Source organism: Ptychodera flava, chromosome 15 (assembly GCF_041260155.1).
Source record: "Ptychodera flava strain L36383 chromosome 15, AS_Pfla_20210202, whole genome shotgun sequence".
NCBI classification, from domain to species: domain Eukaryota; kingdom Metazoa; phylum Hemichordata; class Enteropneusta; family Ptychoderidae; genus Ptychodera; species Ptychodera flava.
The window spans coordinates 35,900,666-35,911,704 of NC_091942.1; positions in this window are offsets into that span (position 1 = coordinate 35,900,666).

An 11,039-nucleotide genomic window follows, 5' to 3' on the forward strand; every position below is an offset into this window, starting at 1 on the left:
GCCCTTCGTTCCCTCCCACAGAACGAGCTCTTATTTGTGTGTCTGAAAATGGAACACATTAAAGCAATTTTCTTTGTCAAATCGTCAAGTCTTTCAATCTTCCCTCACGAGAGGAAGGATACCCCCTCTCGTACTCTCCCCACGAAGGTACTCTTGTCGTTAAAAAGGGATCATATTTTGTACAACTGACTTCCCCAGATTCTACCTGAGGGCATCTAAATTGGTCAATTTTTTTAAACTGTCATCCGGCACAGGAAAGACCGGCTTTTGAAAAGTTCCCCCACCGAGCCGTTTCCCCCCATTTTCTCAATCCACAATGTACGTTTCTTCGCTGGGAAAAAATATGTGTATTCTGCTTTCTATGAATTATAAGTATAAATTATACATATATACATTTTACATAAATATTATTATATGTTATTATATATTACATATTATTATATATAATATCATTTATAACGCTCTGCTTTAACATCGAGCACTGTAATTTCCATGAGGACATCTGTATACTTATATATATATATATATATATATATATATATATATATATATATATATATATATATATTCTGCTTTCATGAATCATAAGTATAAATTTATACACACACATACATATATTATATATATATATATATATATATATATATATATATATATATATATATATATATATATATATATATATATATATATGGAAGCTTGTCGTGCAAGCAACCAAATTAAACGTTCTATTGACTTATATGACTCATACCGGACACATAATTAACGATGTTAAATGTTATTATTCACCATGATGGTCATTCTGATTGACAGAAATAAAGCGCCTTCATTTCTCTCTCTGTCGCGACCTTCGATCGGTATCAATGGTTTCGTAAATCATAGTAATGCTTCGTGTGTATTTTTCACCTCTGTACCGTACTTCTTTATCAATTTTATTTACAAAAGAAGCATACATATTTCTATCGTAGTATTGCGTACTTACCATGAAGATTTTTCATTTTATCTACATAAATTCAAATAAATTTGTGAAGATTTGTAAAACCGACAGAAGAAACCGCTTCATTATAATTAGTAAGGGTCACTCTGTAGGTGGCTGGTTGACGAGTCATTGCATGAGCTGTGATATCTCCTTGGAGCTCCACAGGGATTTGCCAGGGCGGAAAAGAAAACTGACTGCCGTTTCACAATTTACCAATCAGGTCTACTCAATAATAAGAGTCGATAACTGTTCAAGGAGATTCCACCACGTGATAGCTGCTTGGCTACCGAGAGCAGTATCAAGTAATCTGCCAGCAAAAGCTGACATCGTCAAGACGTTTATTAAATAACTGGGGATGGCTTCATTTCATCATTTTTTATTTTACTTTGAAGGCTGAAAGGGAACTATGCTAACCTAACAGCAAGTTACTTTTACTAAATACACATACTTTACTATATGCTTGCAGAATACCTGAGGTAGTAAATTTAATTGCGAAAAGAATTGTACTGTCTCACGATAATGATAATGAGCATTGCAATGCGAAGTGGAGGCTCGAATTTGTGAGTTATAGAGAGCAAGTCTGATCTTGGCAAGATCCGTCTTAGCACGTACAATTTCCAAACGAGATGTGTAGCGACTTATTTTTCACTGAAATTTCGCAAACATAATGTGGCACTCTGATTTTGCTATCTATGAAATTGCTGTGAATAACTGGAGACATAGCGTCACCGATTTGTAAATAAAGGCCGGACCTTACAGAATAAGACACTGTTTGCATTAATCAGAAAACCTATTTCAGTCTGCTGTAGTTCTGCGTAAAATATATATTTCACGCCGAGTTCCGAAAGGACACCGCAAATTAAGGACTCAAAATAACAAACAATAAGCATTATATCGTTTTCAATCTATCGAAAACAGCAGTTTGTAAACTTTACACGAAGAAACCACGGGTTTACAATACCCTAATCGTGTAAGAAATTAGAGTGTCGTTTTTTTCAGAATGTTAGAACTGTTTACAGTCGATACGGTTTAAATGGAAGATTGAAAGAAAATAATAGGTGATATACGAGTTCGAATGGATCGCGGTACAAACAAATCCGCTCATACAAAGAAATTTGCGTATTCCTGTTCAGGCCATTAAACACACATATTTTAAGTGTACCGTTATACCTCTTATTACGTGTCCGTTTTCAATACTCAATGCAGAAGTATGAGTGTGACATTTTATTTTGCAACACACCTCCTCCGAGTCCTCTTTCGAAATTAATTTGCAGTCACGTGACATCCATCATTTTGGCGCTGATAAGTGCCAACAGCCAGATAATTTAGTTTCCAAAACTGTTCACCGGTTAACAGTTTGGAACCGTTACAACTGTCAACTGGGTAAGTTTGAAAGCGCCGTCTACGCATGCGCTCGCTTTATAGCGCAGAGAGAAGATGGCGGTATCGTCAGCGACGGAGACAATTGCGAGTGATAGCAGAGACACTTTTTGTTTTCGATTTTTCAGTGAGAAAATAGGATGATATGTGTTATAAAAACATATTAAGGGTCGAGATGAGAAATAATGCTTCCAAAGAAAGTGCATCGTCATGCAGGCTGTATGTCCCACCCTTGTATTAAATAAAATTTCGGTAAAAAAATGTCTGGCAATTTTTTGCCAGATGTCACAAATTTTTCATGATGCCAAATTAATAGGTCACCGTCAAGATTCTCAAGAGCTCATAACTCTGATAAAAAGATCATCGACACGCTTTTTTAAGACGATGTGACTATGTATACTACTGAGCTGAATTTTAGACCCGAAATCTTACAGTATTCGCGTGAAGGAGGATAACATTAGTGTCGATTTTCAGTTGTCATAGTAACAGCCCTTTCACATTTGCAAACATCATACACAATAGAGGGTATGATAGCTACATAGAATATTACGCCCGGTATTAGAGTCAATGCTCTTGGGTATTTCAATGTGTGTGAATTTTTGTTGTTAATCAACCGGAAGCGCCGCCAGGAGCTATTGGGGCAGAAACTGCGCTACGGCCGAAACATGCATTTATCTGAGGTCTGTGATCTTTTTTCTTTGCAAAGGTAGTCTACGTGAACATAAGGAAATACCGCTAAAATTGTGAATGTCCGTTCGTTTGTGACATTGGCGTTTTCCGCTGGAATAGAATGTGTGTTGTTCTCCGAAAACCTCCCCAAGTACATTTGTTTTCATTCCGTGGGAAAAAACTCTGTAAGATATAACCATTTCTTGCTGAGACCAGGGAGGGCAAAATGTCTTGGCTTCATCTTTCTTGGCATAATAAATGGCGTAATGATGCTAACTTAATGGAAGTGCTGCTCTCAGCCAGTCATGAATAAGTGAGATGTGAATATAAATGCTTCTCTATCTGAGTTTTTGCCACAAAACCTTCTGAATATAATCAAAATGTGCATCGAAATGCAACAATTAATGCACCCTCTGTTCCCTAAGCGATGGCACGACCCTTGCTACACCTACTGGACGAGCCAAAGTGGGAGGGGTAATTTCAGTTTGGTCGAACAGGAGGGCTCGAGACCAGAATTTAACATTTAAACTTGAAACATGTTTAATCACTGACAAGATGTGGACTAGTGTTAATCAAAGTGAAAGTTTGAAAAGGAAAGGTTTTATATCCCGGACACAATGAAAAACATTACGACTGGAAACTGTACCCCCAGTTGAGAATAGTAATGCCCACAGCGATGGAGAACACTTATCCTTGAGCTGAGAAAACCAGACCATCATTTCGAAATAGAGCTGCAGATTCGAGCTCGTTCAAAATAGCTAGGTACACCCCAAAGGGGTGGTTTCGAGTTTTGAGGGCAAATTTCGCCTCCTTCATATAGAAATCGTACGTTTGTTTTTCCAGGAGAACACACCATTTGACACAAAATTTGCATGTAAAGGGGTCGCCAGTAAGTACGTGGTCAAATCTGGCATAAGAAACAATATGAAATGTTGGGTAAAGCCAGTCCAAAATAAACTGATTTGAACTTTTGTGTTTTGTAATTTATACCACTGCAGTAACATTACCTTTTTTTGACAACATCACACAATGTAATACGTTTTGAAACTGAATACTCCGACGTATTCTGTGTCTCCTTTGCTAAAAAATACGGTATGCCGATTACCATGTAAGGAGATGATGACGTCAAGACAGATTTGTAGTGCGTTTGGTCCTGGATGGTGCACGAAGTTTTGTCGAGGTAGCTTGTGTATTTATTTCCTAAATGGGAGAGATTAGGGTCGATCTAAACGAAGGCCGAAGAATGTTATGATACTCTAAGCGAGCTGAACTCCAATGCGAATGGTTGGATAATTTGGAGGATGTCTAGAATGATCTCGTCTCATTAAGATTATTTGGCGGTCAGTATTGAATTTCAACTGCGTCACAAGTTTGCGAAATGAGTATTCCGTCGAACGGTCAACGAACGATGTGTTTTAGAAATCTGGAGACATGGCACATCGCATTTTTATTTTAGTATTTTATATTTTACAAAAGATTTAAGAAGCAATTTTGTCGAAAATTCTGAAAAAAATATAGGAAGATTTGATCGCGAACACATTTTCACTTGGGGTCAACTAGCCCTGCGTACGATGCTGTGTGTTCCGCTACAGCTAATCGCCCCGCTCACCACAGCCCTGCAAAGACCCGTACGTAGGGTCGGTGACTTCAAATCCATTTTGGGACTTCACGTAAAAAGCCAAATTACTGCCGAAATTCAGCGTTCTTGGGCCCAAGTCGTATCCCAGCCTACCTCAGCTACTCGATCGCTTCCAAAAATGACAGTCTTTTATTCACTTCTCTAAATAACCGTCGATGTCGGCAACTCTCTCGCTAGCTGTGGGTCCATAGCTGTGGTGTTTTCAGACGGGATTCCTGCCTTTTACGGGCCGGTTTTGACTTTTCCGATTTTTAACCCCGCCACCACAGCTATGGGATATTCCATAGACTAGCGTCCAAATCCGCCGCAAGCACCCTTTGCGCAAGTTTGCTCGACGATATTTCGAAAAATTTTCCATCCAAATTACAAATTGCCAACACTCATCGACAGCTTGGTTATTAGGGACTCACCAGACCAGAAATCCGCTCAAAATTCACTGAAATATCGCCTTTTTTCTAAGTTTGCGCGACATGACTACACGTAGACCGCCATTTTGCTAGCGTAAAACTGTTGGTCGAGGATCCCTGCAGTACGTCACTACAGTGACGTAGGGCCGTGACCTCTCAACTTCTAAACACAAACTGAGAGATTCATCGTGTGATATCGATGACCATCGTTCGTCCTATGGACATTCCCAGTCTCACAAAACTGAAACCAAACTTTTACTTGGGGGAAAAAAGTTCAGTCCTAGGATCTATAATTATTCGTGGCGCGCCGCGCGGATGCTGGCCGTAAGTTAGTTTGTGTTCAGAAGTTGAGAGGTCACGGCCCTACGTCACTGTAGTGACGTACTGCAGGGATCCTCGACCAACAGTTTTACGCTAGCAAAATGGCGGTCTACGTGTAGTCATGTCGCGCAAACTTAGAAAAAAGGCGATATTTCAGTGAATTTTGAGCGGATTTCTGGTCTGGTGAGTCCCTAATAACCAAGCTGTCGATGAGTGTTGGCAATTTGTAATTTGGATGGAAAATTTTTCGAAATATCGTCGAGCAAACTTGCGCAAAGGGTGCTTGCGGCGGATTTGGACGCTAGTCTATGGAATATCCCATAGCTGTGGTGGCGGGGTTAAAATCGTAAAAGTCAAAACCAGCCCGTAAAAGGCATGAATCCCGTCTGAAAACACCACAGCTATGGACCCACAGCTACTCTCTCGCTAGCCCTGCGTACGATGCGTGTTAGCTGTAGCACATAGCATCGTACGCAGGGCTAGGCAGGGTCAACCGGATGCGCTATTTTGCGGGTTGCGGGTTGCGGGCTGCGGGTTGCGGGTATGAAAAAATGTGTGTTTTTTGATATCATTTTCGCCCTTCTCACACTTCAGATTAGTTCAACCGCCGATAAAAGCACAATTTTCAAAATCGTTTTCAACGCCGTTTCAAATAATTTTATTGTGGTGAACACGATTATAGTCCTAGGAAACTTTTCAAAGTCACGCTGGATCAAATGCTTGAAGGGGCATACCGGCATGGAGCGACTATCATACTGCAGGTGCAAGTCATACGTTCATGATAATTAGGAGATAAATTATTGAGAGCTGCAGAACACAAACTCATCCAAAAATATTCCTATTAGATCGATTCCTGAAAATAAGGCAACGCACCGGCGTGTTTTTCCCACTGAAATTCTCGCGTAAAATGTTAGCAGAATGTCGTTCTCTGAGGTCGCGACCTCGCTTGAACCGAAACGGCAAAGTAAACTAAGTCCTTTGTTGTACGTCTTTTTCTTTTTAAAGATTTCATGAAAAATACACGGCATTTACAATACACATCACTTCCACGCTTTTTTAAGTCAAATCTTTCCTTATGCATTGCATTTAACCAGGCATTGTTTAATTTTCTGTATGAGTTGCCCTGGAACCGAATTGTGAATGGATGCATTACAGAGAATTTACTTCCTATGGCCTGATACCGTAAATGTAACAATTTTCATTCCGCGATAAGTGGCGACATTTCCGAGGCGCGATTTTTTTTGTCAGTCTGGTATTACGTATATTTCTCACTCACATCCATGGCAAGAAAGAAAAGTGATTCAGATCCCTAATTATTTGTAATGGCCAGGCAGCTCGGAATAAATAAATTGGTCCTCGGAATCGCCGCTTTTAGTTTAGCAGATTTTGATTTTTTTCAGAAACATGACGTATTTTCACCCATTTGGTTTGGTCTGTTATAGCATCTTTAGTCCAAAAAATCAAGTTTACAGCATTGATGTTTTCAACAGCCTTCAAATATACAGTATTACGTTAAAATACACCATATAGTAGTGTTTCATTAATTTTAACCATCTTGACCTGATGGTGAAATATGGACTTCGCAGGAAAAGGGATACTGTATGATAGACCTGATCATCATTATTGATAATAGACACATTCTAAAGGTTTTATTTCTTATATACTAAATGCCATATTACATATATTAGAAATCTAGCCATAATTCTAAAAACCCGCAGCCCGCAGCCCGCAACCCTCACTTTAGCATATACCGGGGTCAACATGGGGTCGCAGCCATGTTGCCTCAAAACTTATTTCTGTCTGCACTCAAAACTCAAAAATGTCGGATATGAACCTGAAAAATCGATGCAATTTCGTCAAAATTCGGCGAAATTTCAGCCTATAGACAAAATTTCATCTAGGTAAGGTAAATTTACTGAAATTTGATCGACAAATAATCCTGAGCTTGAACGTGACAGCTCGCCTTCTCCGGGAAGTCAAGCATCCAGCTGCCCATACACAGTTGCCCATATGGCCAGGTTTATGAGATTGTTTTCAAGCGAGCGAGCCAATAGAGCTAGAGGTCTGATTTTTGGTATATAGGAATAACTTAGCAATACAATTATTTTGACAAAATGTCAAGTGACCTCAATGACCTTTGACCTCAAATAGATATATTTGTCCACAACTCAGTAACCAAAAGTGCGACACCCTTCATATTTGGTATGATGGGACACCTTTATGACACCACATATTGTACCTCATTAATTATGCGCATATCTAATTCTGAGCAAGCCAATAGAGTTGGATGTCCGATTTTTGGTATATAGGGATAACTATAGGGTAGAAATCTAAATATGCCCATCTAAATATTAGACATCTACCATCGAGAACAAAAGAAATTTGCTGTAATTTGAATATTTAAGGAGTTTAAGCAATTTTCACTATAAATAAAGAACCCCTGCCTCAAACTCCACAAAAGTTGCTAGACATATTTTGCCGTTGTCATGCCATTGCTTCGTTTAATAACCAGTTAATCAAATGCCTAATTGACAGGAGGAAATTCAAGACCATATTTGAATAGTAGTATATATTGTCCTCAAAATTACTCTATCACGGCCCTAGTACTCATTGCCTTCAGCAATACTGCCTTGTTTTAATTATATTGGAAAGATTCAGCTACCCAATTGGGTAACAGCTTATTCAACGCTGCACATTAGCCCAAAAAGAATACGAAGGAATTTGTTGCACAGTAAACATGGTATTCGAATGGAAATACGTGTATTTACCTCATGCATCTATATCAGCTGTGTGTCCTGCTCGTTAATATATGAATACCTGTAAACTGTATTAGGGTTGCATGCCCAATGTATGCTATATGCCATTGCAACATTCAGGGACCATCATAGATGTACACATGGTGTTTGTCCAACAGAAAAGTTTCATCAGTACTGTGTACTCTCCAATTGACGTCGAAGCGTCATTGTAACTCTGTGGTGATTGGGTTATGGTCTACTGATTGCCTCATTCAATGATGGCTATATCTAACGTTTCTCAGACATGACAGGTGTCGATATATTGCGCCCTCTTGTCTAACGATATCTACTTTGAGAGCAATGGAAATAACTGTTGGACTGGTCAGAGAGAACATTGACCTGTGTAAGGGTTATATCAAAGCAAATTATACGTGTTTTACATGGCTATGTTCTGGGTTTTTTATTATTTCATCAATCAATTCTTCAGGGAAGAAATAATGCAGGCCGGGCAGACTCCTGTTTAAATTGAGCCTGGCTTTCTCACCTTTACGATATTTATTTCTCTCACATCCACTAAAATGCAAAAAATTACAAATTTAAACTTAAAGAACAAGCAGATTTTCCATTCTGTCGAAACGGTCCATGAACATAATCAGTGTACATGTACCTCTGAGTTGTTAATATCTTATCAAGAATTTTCTCATTGTCATTGTGTATAAAGCTGAGCTCTCATGTACGCGATCACACTACTATCAATTCGATAGCATGTGCTGAAATCTGCTTCTTAAGTTTACTTTGTTAAGCTATCAATGAGTCCAAATATAAAGGCCTTACTGCATCTTGTAAATGATTCAATTTGTAACAAATAAATGGCGAAAAACCGCAGCCAGGACTGATTTTCTAATGTAACAGCGCCCACTGTTGCACATAGCGACTGACGCAGAGAACAGAAAATGACCGAGCCATATCCCAGAATTCGAAAGTACAAGGGCCTTGTTTACACCGACGGATGGCAATTGGTTGGTGCAGTCTAGCGTTCCGACAAATATTATTTTGGGGAATAAAGTATTACCATCATTAGTTGCGTCACAGACATTCCTTGGCCGAGACGAATTTAAATGTTTAATCTCGCAGCACATCGAAATAATTCTTTTGGAATTTTATTTGACACAGTGCAGAGGAAAATACCCCTGTATGGATGTTAACATGGTAATACAACTCGCATTCTATCGGTAGTTTCAACATGTAGGCCTAATACTGCCATCGGCGATGGAATAAGGTCCGAATATTTGATTAGACTGATAGTTATACATTAGGAATGGATTGACCTTGCCCTCACCTCACAAAATGAAGGAAGTAGGGAGAAAAATAGGCTAAACCTTGAATTCGGGTCACGGCCAAATTAAATTCTCTTTCATGAGGTAGTATGTAACTTGCTACATATAACAAAATAATCAATAAAGAAATGTTTAAAGCTATAGTATCCACAACGAAGCCGTGTTCAATGCAGTTGTTGGCTTTCTAGTCCGTGGGCTGGAGGGGCCCAGCGTGGATCCCCCGCATAAACCTACTAAGCGGATTTTTTTTTATTTAGAATCAGATTCTAAAGAAAAAAAACTCTGCTGAACAAAAAAAGATACTAGCATTGGATATTTTGGGCTGCACACCTTTCTGGGCTATTTTTTGATTTGCATGTACCATTCCAAAAGGCGGGAAATGGGTAGTAGTAGGGTACTATATCCTCTCCTAGATTTAGATAACCAGGCTGGCATGAAATAATATAAAGCTTACATTTTTGGAAAGCCCAGACATTGCTCTTGATAAGAGACACCAACTTTAGCAAAATAAATTTTTTACATAGAATAGGACGACTTTAAAATGATTGTTTGTTAACAATTTTGAAATTTTTTACCCGAAATATCAAGTAACAATTGTGATTTTCAAACTTTTGACCACCTTATGTGTTTAGATTATTTATTCCTACATATTAAACAAGAAAATATGTGTTAACAGATATTTCACAATAAACTACGTGACTTCTCTTGAGACAATTTGGAGTCGTGTGTATCGTATGGGGCACGCAAAAGCTATGGCGGGTACAACATTCTTTTCTCAATGAAGTAAACTGGCTTGAAATGCTCTACATCTTACAGTCTTAGAAAGCTTACATACTGGTCTTTCTAAAATATACAAGTTTTAGTAAAAATATGGCTACATAGAAATGGACCTCTTTAAATAAACTTTTTGTGGTAATTTAGTATTTTTAACAAGAAGAAAATATGATAATTATGGTTTCCTTTCAATGAAGCAAATACAACAGATTTATGGATTTTATTTACTAAATTGCATGTGCTGACGAAAAAAATCAATGTCAAAATCGGGTAATTTACCATGCAGTATTTTTCTCTCGTCACTAAACTCGCAAGTTTTCTACTGTACTGGTATATCGTTTTGTTGCATTTTGAAGACTTTGTCCATAAAGTAATATAGACTGTTGATGACTGTCTATTTTTTATAAACATTCTTTGTAAATATTTTACAAAAGATTTTGGTAAGACGTATTCGAATAAATTTCTATATCTTCCTTGTCTTGGTGATACATCTATCATCGCTATAAGGCACTGTCATTCATGATTTGTGTTTTTGATGTGTATGTTTTTGCTATAGTTCTGGATACTGCTGTCTTGCTAATTATTCAATTTGTTTCTTTTTTTCTAGATTCGATTACACAGAATGAATTCTCATTTGTTCTGTATTCTCACTTCATCTATCTTTATATTTCTGTGACCTCCTGGTCTGTAATATGGTTTTTTGCTGGTACTGTGAGTCTTTCAAGCACTGTGCTGCACCTCAAAGACAAACATTACCTCGTCTGATGATGGCATATGATCTGCAAGTAAAATTACCGG